At 50.6% G+C, this 14,690-nt stretch overlaps 1 protein-coding gene across 13 annotated transcripts in view; it reads left to right on the top strand.

Moving 5' to 3' along the window:
* Caln1 (calneuron 1) overlaps positions 1-14,690 on the top strand; it is a 474,585-nt gene that overhangs the window by 82,403 nt on the left and 377,492 nt on the right. Inside the window, exon 1 of one of the 13 annotated variants that reach the window (XM_048433764.3) lies at positions 4,431-4,762. The exons of the other annotated variants lie outside the window; for them this stretch is intronic. The gene's annotated coding sequence lies outside the window, so the exon portion shown is untranslated. Of the gene's footprint in view, positions 1-4,430; positions 4,763-14,690 lie in introns of those variants that run through there. 13 annotated transcript variants of the gene reach the window in all.

Genomic DNA, 14,690 nt, shown 5'->3' with positions numbered 1-14,690 from the left:
GTTTCTCTAGACTGGGGACAATGATCAATGCTAACTGCGGCTTCAAATGTGTGATGAAACCAAGTCCCTGCCATTCATTTTGTTCTGTTTTGATTTCAGCCTCCATTCTGTAACTGGCAAAACATCTCTTTATGACTGGGATGGAGTCAGGGTCTTGTGCATATTAGGCAAGTGCTCCACCACTGAGTTATGCCCTGAGCATAACTGGAGGATTCTAGGCAGGTGCTCTACCACTGAGCCTCACCCCAGCCCCTCACTGGGGGATTCTAGGCAGGGGCTCTACCACTGAGCCACACCCCAGCCCCTCACTGGGGAATTCTAGGCAGGGGCTCTACCACTGAGCCACACCCCAGCCCCTCACTGGGGGATTCTAGGCAGGGGCTCTACCACTGAGCCACACCCCAGCCCCTCACTGGGGGATTCTAGGCAGGGGCTCTACCACTGAGCCACACCCCAGCCCCTCACTGGGGGATTCTAGGCAGGGGCTCTACCACTGAGCCACACCCCAGACTCTCACTGGGGGATTCTAGGCTCTGTTATTTAGCCAAGTCCCCAGCTCTTATTTTACTAGAAAATGTGTGTGTGTATATATATGTATGTATATTACACGTTTATGCATGTTCTATTTATACAATAAAAGTTAAACAAGTGTCCAGACCTGTATGTGTTCCAGTTACTTGGAGCTCTTGCCATAGCTGCAGTTGGTGAGGATGGTGAGAAATGCCTCTTTGACTCTGATCCCCAAAGTCTGCTGCTTTCCTCCAGTTCTTGATGTCTTTGTATCCTGAGGAGACAGACCCTTGACTCCTTGTTCTCCAGGTCGCATCTTTGATATGTGTTAACTCCTTGTAAAACATGACTTGTAAAACATGTGCAAACAGCTGCCCTCTTAATCAGATCAGTTGTGCTTGTGAGCAAGAGTGTGCTTGTTGACTGTCGGTGTTCCATTCCAGAAGGGCCATTAAACTCTCTTCTGAGATCCCAACCACTGCTCCCAGGGGCTATTTGTATTCAATTTGGCCCTATCTTTGGGTAGTCTATGAGGTCTCAAAAGTGCTAGAGCAGTGGTTCTCAACCTGTGGGTCATGACCCCCCCCACATCAACCCTCTAACTCCAAAAATATTTACATTATGATTCATAACAGTGACAAAATTTCGGTTATGAAGTAGCAATGGAAATAACTTTATGGTTGGGGGTCACCCCAACGGAGGAACTGTATTAAAGGGTCACAGCACCAGGAAGTTTGAGAACCACTGTCCTAGGGTGTATAGTCTAGGGAGGGTTAATTAAACTAGGGCTCCATTTATATAATTATAGGGAAATCATCATCTAAGCTGGGTAAAGACTCCTTGCTATGACTGTTTGGGGGTCCCCCACAGTCTTGTCAGTTACCCCCTCACTCATGCTTTCTAAGTAGATCTAATAAAGTCATTGGTTCCCCAGGGTGAACTCTGGGACAATGTGAAGGGGGGCAGATGTGCCCAGGGTAAGAATTTTCACAACATGGTGACCAAGGCCCAGGCTTGTGAAAGCTTACTCTAGGCTTGGCGCTGAGTGACCCTTAGTATACGGTTAGTTCACAGGGTGGCATTTATTCTTTACAAAGACCTTAAAGGGGTAGATGTCAGTATCGTTCCCATTTTACAGATGAGGATGGCAAGATTCAGAAAGAACAAATAACTTGTCCATAGGCAGTGGGGAGGACAGAATGAGAATTTTTGTCAGGTGTGTCCCACTTGGGTCGTGTGACTGATTCTTCATGCCCACCCCCTGCTAGGAACTCTCTCTCTCTCTCTCTCTCTCTCTGTGTGTGTGTGTGTGTGTGTGTGTGTATGTGTGTGTGTAGCTTTGTCACTGGGCTTTGCTGACCTGTATTCTATCCTTAAAGTCACTTTCTTCAAAGGTCTACAGATTTTTATGGCTCACAGCTGGGAGTAGTGACATACACCTGCCATTCTGGTGCACAGGAGGCTGAGGCAGGGTGACCTCAGGAATTCACGGACCAATTACATAGGAAGATGCCCGCTAGATAGGCACATGGCAGCTCTCAGGCAGGAGAGGAGAGGACCTGACTTCTATCCCAGGAACTCATGCAAAAACCTGCGCGGTTATGGCAGTATACGCTTGTAATCCCAGCCCCATGCAGGTGGACACATGCAGGTGGAGTTTTCTGACCAACCGGTGTGTAGCTGACAAGTGAAAATAGAGACCCTGTTTCAAAAACAACAAGGCGGATGGTAACTGAGAAGTAGCATCTATGGGGTCCTCTAGCCTCCGCATACTTATATACACCCACACACCCTCACACAAAGAGATGTGCTGAGATTTCCCCCACTCTATTAGACTAGGTTTCACATAGTAGCTCGAGCTGGCCTGGAAACTCAGTAGTAGCAGACTGACCTCTGATTCCAGATTTTCCGCCTCCACCTCCCGAGTGCTGGGAGGACAGATGTGCACCACACCTGGCTTATTTATTGCTCTCAATGGAAATCCTTTCTATACATATCAGTCAAACACACACACACACACACACTACACACACTACACACACACACACACACACACACACACACACACACAGAGCTCACCTGGTTTCCCAAGAATGCTACAAGACAATTTGGGAGGGAAAGTCGGGACATAAAAAGATAGTAATCCCCTCTTCCCCCCCGCCCCCCAAGACAGGGCTTCTGTGTAACAGCTCTGGCTGTCCTGGAACTAGCTCTTGTAGACCAGGTTGACCTCGAACTCACAGAGAAACGCCTGCCTCTGTGCTGGGATTAAAGGCATGCGCCACCACCATCCAGAGTGCTAAGAAATCTTAAATGTCAAAGGTGTGTCACTAGTAGCAAGCACCATGGGGACTCCAAAACTGACGGCTCGGGTGACAGGTCAGGAGGCACAGACAGGGGAGAGGATCCTCAGGAACTGGTGGGACTGGCTGGCAGCGCCCGTGCCCAGACTCCCTTGGCAGCAGGAGCAGCCAATTGAGAGCTGATGGCTGAGGTTTTTGGGTGAAATGCTAAGGATGACTTTTACCATTTTGCTCCTGATGGGAGCAAGAATGTTCTCCACGTCTTTGATTCTGGTAGTGTGGGCTGCTGAGCCGGGATTCATGGTCCCTGTAGGGAGTAAGACCCTGGAAGCTTGGGCAGAAAGGTGATGCCAGGAAAGACTGGCTAGCACCAGCTTGGTGGGTGAATCTTTCTTGTCTCACCCTACCAGGACCAGGAAGGGACAATGGGAGCCTTTTGCGTGGGGTGGGGGGTGGAGAGGAGGGGGCGCTTGGAACTTTGATCGTTTTTTTGATAAGACTACCCTTGGTGGCAAGACTATCTTGTCGGGACCTGGACACTTGGATGGCCTCCTGGAAGGCCTAGTGGTAACTTGAAGCTAATTGCTGTCCTTCAAGTACCAGGCAAGGGAGGTCCAGAATCCTGTCTGGGTGTAGACTTCGTAGGAAGTCAACTCCAGGTTAGGCTGCAAACCATCTGTGAAGTTTTCAACTCACACCTTGTGTCCAGGTGCCTATTCTTTCTTAGGGAATCTATATTATGACCTTGATAGAAGTGGGGACGGGCTGCGCTTTCTGAGGCTCTAGAGATGCGGGAAGAGAGCTGGGTGGGCATGCTTGTGCCCTTCCTAGACGTTGTGAAGGCATGACCCGCAGTATTTTGCTCTCATCCCAGTTTTGACTAGCAGCCTTTCCGCCGACTACTCTTCCCTCCCCCTCCATGAATTTTGGTGACCCTGGCGTAACTGTGGGCACTGGGAAGGAAGGAGTTAAGGGGAGGGTGGGCATGCTTGGGTTGGGGTTGAGGTATTTAATAGAAACAAGCAATTGGCGAAAGTGAACGTGGGCAGCTTCTTTGGGGTGGAGAGGAAGAGGGGTCAGCTGCTAAGCTGCAGCTCGCCACCCCTTGCGTGTGTCTGCCTGTGTGTGCAGCGTGCACGTGTGTGTGTGTGTGTGTGTGTGTGTGTGTAAGAGAGAGAGAGAGAGAGAGAGAGAGAGAGAGAGAGAGAGAGAGAGAGAGAGGGAGAGTGCGCGCGCACCGAGGCGTTCCTCAGGTTGTGCTGCCTGGAAACGGAGGGAGCCATTGGAGAGGCTTTGGGGGGTGGGGGTGGGAGCTCCCTAATCCCAAGAGAAAAATCGGGGAGAGACTGGGGTGGCCAAGTCAGTCCAGTAACCAGCCTTGGAGGAATAAGGCAAGAGTGGAAGGGGATCGTTTTGCTAGAGATCACTAGGCTTCTCCTCGGGAGGAGCCGGGGAGGCACTGGGGAGGAGGCCGGAGCTGCATGGAGTTTCTGGGGCGCGCAACTCCGGCGGGGCCTCGGCCACTGGGCTCCGGGGCGCAGCGAGGAGGCAGCCGCGCACATGGGCTGAGCCCGCGCGGCCAGCGGGCGCGGGAGGGGTAGAGGCGAGCTCGGTGCAGGGGGTGCGGGGCGCACGTTTCCCCAGACGGGAGGCGAGGACAAGGACAGGGTCGGAAGGAGCAGCCTGGATCACCGCGGGCTCTGCAAAGATCAGCAGAGAGACTCAAGGGAAAGACTTGCACAGGGTTCCCGGGCGCCACTGGGTTGGGCAAAGCTGCCTCCCAACCGGAGTGGGGGACGCCGTGGGAGCCGGCGGCAGAGAGGAAGGATGCCCGCGCGGGGACGCGTGTGAGCGCCAGGCTGAGCGCTCGGTTTCGCGTCGCCCCCTCCCTGCGGGCCTCGGAGGAGGTGCCTGGGCAGCCGGGCAGCGGAGCCCGGGCTCCAAGAGAGGTGAGTGCTGCGCTCTCCCGGTCCTCATCCCGCATCCTACCTGCATCCTTGCCTCCCTCGCTGCTTCCATGGTCCCTTCCCGGATGCCCCTACCCTAGCGCGCCTCGGAGTGGGCGGGTGTGCTGCCCACAAGAGCCTCCCGGACCTGTTGGCCCCGCTCTAAGCACCCCACCTCTCAGGGCCGGGGTATCACCCGTGCCACCTCCATTTCTCTTGATGCTTAGGGTAGGTGAGGGATGCTGGAATTGCAGAAGGGCCTGGATTTACTCTTGGGGATCCCAGGACTGTGCCAGCTCGTGGAGTCTTGGGTGCCAGTGGCTACCGGACTGCGCGTCCCCCGGGGACGCCCAGGTTGTGGGAAAGGTAGCTCTGGGTGTCAGGGATCCGATCTGCATAGCAGTCTAAGTGGGAGTCCTTAGTGTCTTCCTGGTCTCCGGGAAGCAGGAGTCATGGCGATCTATAGGGGGAGGTGGGAGGTATGGTTCACGCCACCTCCTGTCCCCTATCCCTGATGCTCGCCCCCTTGGGCAGGATCGGTGGTTTTGGAACGCATGGGGGTGACCCTAGAGGCTTCAGGCAGTCCCACCGGGACCCCGAGTGGCAAGCTTTGGAACTAATCCAGATTCAATGCAGAGGTAGACTGCCTCTCTAGTGCAAGACAGGTTTGCTGGGTTGCCCAGCTTCTCCAGACCAGCGCTCTGGGGAGTGAACTTCCTCAGACTTGGTCTGAGGGCGCCTGGGCAGCAGCAGGTAGTTCTAGTCCTGTCTCAGGGCTCCGGAGGTCCCCAGGATGCTTCGACCCACTGGCAGGTGGTGCTAAGTCGGGACCCAGCACTGCGGCTTGATTCCACAGTGCGGGCCACGTGCACCTTCGGCCCCCATCCGGGGCGTTTCTTCTCAAAGCTGTTCCTTTGCATCAGGAGCCTGTGAGATCCCATTTGCGCCTCATTCCTTAGCTCTAGGGAAAGCGGTGTCTGCATGCAGTTCCTTAGGTGCCAAGACTGGGGCGCCATCCCAAGGCCCCAGCCTATTCTTTTTTTTTTTCTTTTAATTGTCCTTTTTTTTTTTAAAGCATAAAAAGGAGACATTCCTGGGTTCAAAACATAGCACCCGAGAGACCCTGTGGTCTGTGGCTGTGAAGTCTGGTAAACTGTGGTATTAACTACATCTGCAGTGGCCAGGTGCTGCCTGGGCTGCAGAGTTCCTGAGACCTGTAGAGAGAACCGGGGGCTGTGTTAACCCCCGTGCGTGTGCTCCATACCACAGTATTTCTGCACGTGGGGAGACTCGTGTTCTGCATCTTACTGCTGTCTCCCAGTTGCAAAGATCAACTTAAAAATAAAATAAAAAAAAACCAAACAAACCGCACACACAAAACCACCAGAATCGGAGTTTAGCAGCGGTTGTAAAGCCATCTGGTGTGGAATTGTCTTAAAGGGGGGTGCAAGCCATGTTGTCCCCTCCAACAGGACAGCAAGGCTCCAGCTGCCGTCGGGGTTGTTGGAGTGTTGGAGGGGGCGATTTACCATTTATTTATTTAGCTATTTACTTATTTTATTTATTTATTCATTTATGTAAGGTGGTAAGCAGAATGTGAATTGGTTTTTTATTATTTATGAATTTCTTATTTTTATGTATATATTGGTGTGTGTGTGTGTGTGTGTGTGCGCGCGCGCGCGCGTGCCTGTGTATGTGATGTGGTGTGTTGGAGGCCAGAGGCATGGAATCTCCCTGGAGCTGGAGTTAACATGCACTTGTGAGCTAGCTGACATGGGCGCTGGGAAGTAGACTCAGGTTCTCTGGAGTCATCTCTTTAGCCCTGATTTTCCTTATTTTTAAGTTTGCCTCACTAGGGATGAAACCAAGGCCATGCATGCATATACAGGGAGTACTCTGTCACTGAGTGAAGTCCCCACCTCCTAGAGCTGGTTTTGATTTGCTAATTCTGCACTGTGAGGTGTTGGCTGAAGTCTGACTCTACCCTCCAGGCCTCCAGCTAGGCAGGCAGCTCCCTTGTACCTAACCTAGTTCAGCATTCACCCATGGGACCCAGGTCATGGAATTTGTTTGCTTCTTCTCTAAACTATACAAGGGGTCCTGGCAGACGCCAAGGCTGCCCCTGAGCGAGCGGCTTCGAAAAGGTGGCATTTTCGGAGTCTGTGGAAGCTTGCTGGGGGTTTAATCGAAACAGCTGGGGCACCTTTAAAAATCGTTTTAGGATTGTTCACTAAAACATCACCTCTCCTCAGACCCTGAAAGTGACTATTGCCACCAACCCAGCCTTCACTGAGAGTGTGGGATAGAGGCTTTGTAGAAAGAAGGTAGCCAGGAGTGGTGGCCAAGGCTTGTAATCCCCAGCACTTGGGGTGCTGAGGCAGGAGGATTGAGGTCAGATTGGACTGTATTATGAGACTGTGTCTAAAACAACGAATTGACCATCCACATTATTTTTACCCTGCCTGAAAACAAATGAACAAAGAAAGAAATAGTTTAACTCAGCTAGTACCATTGAGAAAAATCACAGTTCAGTCTTAATGGACTCCCTTTCTCTGTGGATGACAGAGGTAGGCAGTGGGACAGGGTAGAGGTGTCTGATAGCTGCTCCTTTTTTCCTTTTTTGTATTCATGTTTGTGTGTGCGTGTGCCAGTGTGCGTGGGTGTGCAAGTGTGGAGGTCAGAGGTCAACCTTGTCTGTCATTCATGAGGTGCTGTCCCTCTTGGTTTTTAAAAAAATACTGAAATTTATTATATTGAGTAGTATTATAGTGTGTGTGTGTGTGTGTGTGTGGTGTGTGTGTGTGGTGTGTATGTGTGTGTGTGTGTGTGTGTGTGTGTGTGTGTGTGTATGTGTACACTAGAGTGCTTGTTGCATATGTGAGGCTGACTATGAAGTCCCAGGGATCCTCCAAGATCTGGGATTCGAAGTGTGTGCCACCACGTCTGGATCAAGCAAGCTCAGGTCCCCATGCATGTGTCCACAGCAAGCCCTTCACCGACCAAGCTGTCTCCCCAGCCCAGTGTCTACTCTTTTGGATTAAGCATTTACCTTCTCATTACAAAGCGTGATTAGGACTTAAATAGAGTGCAGGGAAGGGCTCCCATTTAGCATTCCTTCTTTCTCTCCCTCCCTTCCTTTTCTTTGAGACAGGATCTCAGTGGCTCAGGCTGATCTCTGCTTTTCTGGGGAGCGGAGGAGGACGTTGAACCCCTGCTCCTTCTGCCTCTCCCGTCTTAGTGCTGGAATTATAGGTCCATGCTACCAGACCCAGCTTAAAAATTGCTTTAACATAACATGCGCTCGTGGAGGAGCCAGGGAGTCACTAGCATGGGAGTGGGTCTGTGAGCTGGTCCTTGGGGCGATGTGCACAGTGGGAAGCTGGCGAACCCATGACTGCACCGACACATGTTTGTGGGAGGGGGGCCAAGCTGGGAACTGACTCTCATTAGATACTTCTGGCTCCGATGATGACCTTTAGATATTTAACTCCCACCCCACAGATTTTTTTCCCCTTAAGACAAGATCTGGCTTGTAGCTCAGGATAGCCTCGAACTTGTATCCTCCTGCCCCGATCTCCTGAGTGCTGGGATGTTTGGCATGAGCTACTATATCCCGTGGATGCAGGACTGAGGATGGAACCCGGAGCTCTGTGAGTGCTTGGCAGACCCTGAACCATGTCCTCAGCCAGTTAGACCCCTTCCTTCTTTTTGTTTCCCTCTCCCTCCACCTCTTCATTTCCCCTCTTCTTCCCCATCCTCTTCTTTTTGTCTCTCCTTCCCTCTCCTTCCTCTCTGGTTCCTCCCCCACCCCTGTCATCGTTATTACTGTAGATGACTCCACACGGGTACAGGATGGGTGGCCTCTCTTTGCCCTTCACTTGGGGCTTAGATGCCTGTAGTTAGAATCTGCAATCCCTGCTTGTGCTTTAAGACAGCATGCTCCCTGACTCTCAAGCCATGAAGCCGTCCTCCTGGGTTAAAGGCTCCAGTAGAGGCTGGTTCTCAGCGCAGCCGGAAAGGAGGAGACTCCAAATGCGATGGCTGCCTCTGACCTGGCAGTTTCAAAGTGATTTATCTTTTTAATTGTTACACATCCCACATTGGCTGGGGATACGGCTCAGTTGGTAGGGCGCTAGCCTAGCATACACAGAGCCTCTTTAGGTCTCCGGCACGTCACAGATGGCACGTGGTGGGGCACACTTAGAGTCCCAGCACTCTGGGAGGTGGCGGTGGGGGCAGGGAGATGAGGAGTTCAAGGTCACCCTAACCTGTGCAGTGAGTTTGAGACCAGCCTGGAATACGTGAGATCCTGTCTCGAACCTCTAAAGCCAGAATACACCATTAGAGAGCGAGGGAGGGTTTGGAGTTCTTGAACTTAAATATTGAGACAAGGGAGAAAGGAGAGAAGAGGTTGGGAGATGGGCAGGAGTCTTGTGTAGGAATCAGTTCTCTATTAGAGCTTGAATAATACTGAGAGATACTGAAGGGGGAACACCAGAGGGACTGTGGGAGAGACCCATGCCAAGACAGGAGCACTGGTGTTTCATATACGTGGTCTGTAGAGCTCTTGTTCTATTTGTGGTAAGGTTTTTGTTGGTTATTGTTTTTTTTTAAATATTTTAAATTATGTTAACGCATGTGTGTCTGTGTGGAGGTTTAGGCATGCGGGTGCCGGCACCCTCGGATGCCAGAGGCATGAGATCCCTTTCGGAGTTGCAGGTGGTTGTGAGTCACCTGGCAAGAGCGCTTGGATCCTAATTCGGGTCCTCTGCAGAGGCAGCAAGTGCTCTTCATGGCGGAGCCTGGGCTTTGTTTATTTACTTTGTATGCGCACAAGCGCGTGAAACACGGGGTGTGGGTGAAGCCCAGAGGAATCTGCTCTTTTCTCCTACCATGTGGGTCCCGAGGAGTGGACTCAGGTTGTCAGCCTGACTTGCAAGGGATGATGGGGGGGACTCTCGGCATGGGATGTTCTTGGAGAGCTAGTTTGGGACCCACGGTAGCTGGGCAGTCAAAGGGATCCTGGAGGCTAGAACTTTCCTGGGCCTCCTCTCTTTCGGTGTGTGGAAGAAAATGGTTCCAACCGTTTTTGGCTTCCCCAACATTTTACATGTGTGTGTGTGTTGTGTGCATGTGTGCACAGGTGGGCTTGCACACAGGTGTGTGTGGGAGGCCTGAGGTTTTTGGTTTTTTTTTTTTTTTGAGTCTTCCTCGAAGTTCTCCATCCACCTCATTCACTGAACCCAGAGCTCACTGATTGCGCTGGTCGTCTTGTTGGGGGGTCGCCTGTCAGCCTTCCGAGTACCGAGTACCGTCGTCATTCTGGGTGGCCAGCCCCCACCCACCCAGGATGCACGTGGGTTCTGGAGATCTGAACGCTGGTCCTTATGCTTACTTGGCAATTGCCTTACCCATCTAGACATCTCCGCAGGCCCTGCCCAGCCTCGTTTGTACCCACGATGACTGGGTGCTTGTTCTGCATGGTTGACACCTGAGGGCACAGCTGAAGGCAGTGCTGGGTTAGGGGTAAGTTTCTTAAAGGTCATGGGGGATAAGAAGTCATTTTCTGGAACAATCTTTCTTTCTTTCCTTCCTTCCTTCCTTCCTTCCTTCCTTCCTTCCTTCCTTCCTTCCTTTCTTCCTTCCATTTCTTTTCCCTGCTTCCATCCTCCCTCCCTTTTTTCCGTCTTTTGAAATGGTGTCTTTAGTGTACAGATCGAGCCGACTTCAAACTCAGCTGTGTACTGATAGCTGACCTTGAACTCCTGATTCCCTGCCCCGCTGCAGCCTCCCCAGTCCCGGGCTTCCAGGTGTGCATCAGCAGGCCTGGCTTTCCTAATTTCCATTTAAAGTAGGAGGCAGAGGCGGGTCTAACGTAGCCAGGACAGGTGGGTGGCTGGCTTAGGTGACAGGGCGGAGAAGCGGTATTCAAGTCACACCAAAACTGTGTAATTGGTTTGTTTTCCCATAGACAGGGCTGTGAGCTGGTCTCCAGGCCTAGACTGTGGGAGAAGGTAGTGACCTATTTTAAAAACGCCTCATTAGGGATCTCTGCGGCAGTGAATGTGGCCAGTTAAAAGTAGGTTGCTTTATCTTATGCCCCACAAATTCAGGTGCTTGAGACTCCTCCATTCATCTAACCGGTGTGTGTACAAAGAGTCTCTCACCAGCTCCCCGGGGCAGGGCGGGGAGGGGGGGACGACGGGACGACTGTGAACTCCTCAGGGAGAGGCGGTGCCCTCATGCTCTGGAGGTGTAAGACACTAAGAAGGCAAAACAGAGAAATAAGGTTACAGAAACAGGGGTGGCCGTACACACCTATGATCCCTGTGCTTGGAAAGCCAAGGCAGGATGGTGGCCGTGAAGTTGAGGTCAGTCTGGGCTCTGTAGAAAGTTCTAGGCTAGCACTGGCTACACAGCGAGAGACTGTCTTAAAAATTAAATAGAGTAAATAATAGGATATCACTGAGTCGCAGGGGTGACTTGAGATTGGGTGGACAAGAAGCATCTTCCCAGGGAGACACTTACACCGACACCAGCCTTGTCTGAAACCACAAAACAAAGGGCTGTGGAGCAGGTGGGAACAGTCCATGCCAATGTCCTGTGGTTGCAATGCGCTGGGTATGTCAGGTGACTAGTGGGTGGGCTAGTGTAGCAGGAGATAGAGGGGCACGAGATCCATTTGTGGAGTGTGTGGAGTGGTACCATATAGACTTTGGAGTCGATACTGAGTTGAGGGGGGCTCTGGAGAGTTTTAAACAGGTCAGTGACATAACTATTTTTTTCATTATTATTTGAAAACCTTCATTAGCTTATGTGCACACGGAAGTCAGAGGATCGCTTGTAGGAGTCAGGGGTCCGTTCTCTCCTCCCACCGTCTGAGTCCAAGGATTGAACTCAGGTCATTGTGCTTGGCTGTAAGCAGCTTTATGACCTGAGCCACCTTGGTGGCCCTCTTTGCTCTGTTTTTAATTGGTGTGTAGTGACTACACACAATGTCAGATTTCACAAGATAATTTCTTTCAAGTACATGGTGTGCTCTGACCCTATTCATCCCCGTTTCTCCTTTCTCTCTTGTCCCCGTCTTCTCCCTCCTGAGTCCCCTTCCTTCTCCTGGTCTCTCTTCTGCTTTTATATTTTATATTTCATAGCAATTGTCTTACGCAGCCCTATAAACTCCGGGCTCTATAAACAAGAGAAAACGCAGCGTTTGTCTTGCTGAGTCTAATTAACCGCTTTCTGGTAGGTGAGAATATTTTCAGGTTTCTTCACAACTGAATAAAACCTCCCTGTGTACAAGCATCACGCTTTCTTCACCCATCCTGTGCTGGTGGACGTTTCGCTGGCTCCGTGTCTCAACTCTTGTGGTTGTGCTGCTTTTGAGAGTGCTGGGGTGTATGTAGGAATGCTAGGTCGGGCCATTTGGTAGCTGCATTCTTAGTTTTTAGTGTATGTGTGTGTGTGTGTGTGTGTGTGTGTGTGTACACATGTGTAGGTGAGCTGATGGATGTTGGATGTCCTGCTCTTCCGCTCTCTCCTTTATTCCCTTGAGACAGGTTCTCTAACTTGTTAGTTTTCACCTTGTGGGTCGAAACCCCTTGGGGATTTTGAATAAACCTTTCACAGAGGTTTTGCCCATCAGACATCCCACGTATCAGATATTTATCTTATGGTTTATAGCAGTAGCAAAATGACAGTTACAAAGTAGCAGGGAACATAATTTTATAGTGGTTGGGTCACTACAGCATGAGGAACTGTATTAAAACACTGTGGCATTAGGAAGGTTGAGAATCACTGTTCTAACTAAACCTGGGGCTGGGCTGAAAGCCAATAGTTCCCAGTGGCACACCTCGCCCTCTGCCCCAGGCAAGCAGACAGACAGACAGACAGACAGACAGATACACACACACACACACACACACTACACTTTATACATGGGTGCTGGAGATTTGAATTCAGCTCCCTCATGGCTCAGCAAATGCTCTTCTTACCCAATGGATCATCTCCATAGGCCTGTGTGTGTGTGTGTGTGTGTGTGTGTGTGTGTGTGTGTGTATGTGGGAGGTCTCTCTCGGCAGTCGAGGCTGCTCTAGCTCAGTCTACCGAGTTCTGGAATCACAGGCCTGTACCAGCAACACTCACTGTCTCGGTTTGTATTTTCCCAAGCTCCCCAGCAGAAACGTATTCCGCACACACCACCTTCCTCCAGGAAACCCAGCCTCCATCTCCTCGCAGAGAACTACGGATCGTAGTGCTTCCAAGTGACAGATGGAGAGAAAATGCTTTGCTGACCTTAATTTAGTGATTTCTACTGTGCCAATTAAATGTGGGGACAGAAAAAAGATGCATTTGTAGTACGATTTCAGTTCTGTTGAAAAAAAATGGCATAAAAGTAGAAATGGAAAGAAATGGACTGAAAATGTTAACCCAGCTTGCCCAGTGGTGCGGGTACAGTGAATGATTGAAATTTTATTTGTTTTGAAAATGAATGCAGGGACTGGACAGATGGCCCAGTGGTTAAGGGCACCTGTTGTTCTTGTAGAGGACCCAGGTTTGGTTCTCGGCACCCACATGACAGCTCACAACTATTTGTAATCCTAAGACCCTCTTCTGACCTCCTCTTTTGACCTTCATGGGTACCAGGTGGTGCACATACATTCCTGCAGGCAAAACATTCATACGCATGCAACCAACGACTCCATTTTAAAAGACAGCGTCGACACATTTCTCTCATAATTGGAATTTTTTTGAAATTCTTTTGTTTAGCAGTGGGGGAATCAGGGTCTTCTCATGTAGCCCAGGCTGACTTTGAACTTGCTGTAACCTCTAAACTCCACTTCCCAAAGTGTAGAGATTCCTTGTAAGCCATCACACCTGGCCTCTTTTAAGTTCTTTTTAAAAAAGATATATTTTTATTTGTGCATGTGTGTGTGTGTGTGTGGTGTTTGTACTGTGTGTATGGGTACATCCACCATGGACACGTATGCAGAGGCCAGAGGCCGTCAGACACCTTCCTCTGTTGCTCTCTCCCTCCATCTTTGAGACAGGGTCTGAAGTGGAGGCTGCCTGGTTAGTAAGCACCTAGCGTCTGCCTGCCTCTCACCTGATGGCTCTGGGGTGACAGGGGCAGGTATGGCCGTTCCCCACTTCTATGTGTGAACTGGGCATTTGGACCTTCTTGTTTGCACACCTAGTGCTTGTGCCCACCGAGCCATCTATTCAGTCCTGCTCTGAAAACCCAGTGTCAAAAACTCAGGGGACCGAAGACACTGCACTAATGTTGTCCTGGTTCCGGGGTGCATGATCTTTTGTTTGATTTTATCTTTTTAGAAAGATTTTTTTTTAGCTCAAAAAGTAAACTTTTCTTGCATTGGAAGGGTGGTTTGGTTGTTAAAATTCCTGAGTTCAGTTCCCAGAACTCACGTGAGAGAGTCAGGTATGGTGGAACACATGTTTAATCTCTGCCTCCCAAGTGTGGCAGGCAGAGACGGGAAGATGACAGTCCCTGGTCAGCCGGACTGTCCTCCTTGGTGAGTTCCAGGTCAGTCACCGAGAGACCCTGTCTCAAAAAGCAAAGTGGACAAAAACCCTAAAGAAAGATAGAACAGTCTGTTTTCTGACCTCCACATGCATGAATATAAGCATGTAAAATAAACTTTTCTTTCATTGAGCCAGGGTCTTGCTAGGCTAACACAAAACCTTTGATCCTCCTGCCTCAGCCTTCTGAGCACTGGGACTGCAGGTATAGTCCACAATTTCTGTTTCAACAATCTTCTTTTCTTACTCATATTCTTCTTATTTTTGAGACAGAATCTCTCATAGTCCAGGTCCCTCGAACCTTCTTCAGGTAGCTGTGACTGTCCTTGATCCTCTGATCCCTCTGTCCCCATCTAAGTGCGGGGACCGATTACAGGTCAGCTCCATCACACCC

The sequence above is a fragment of the Myodes glareolus genome, chromosome 2, assembly GCF_982192425.1.
Source record: "Myodes glareolus chromosome 2, mMyoGla1.1, whole genome shotgun sequence".
In the NCBI taxonomy this organism is placed as follows: domain Eukaryota; kingdom Metazoa; phylum Chordata; class Mammalia; order Rodentia; family Cricetidae; genus Myodes; species Myodes glareolus.
The sequence above is the reverse complement of the archived record's forward strand: the minus strand, read 5'-3'. Positions and strand labels throughout refer to the sequence as shown.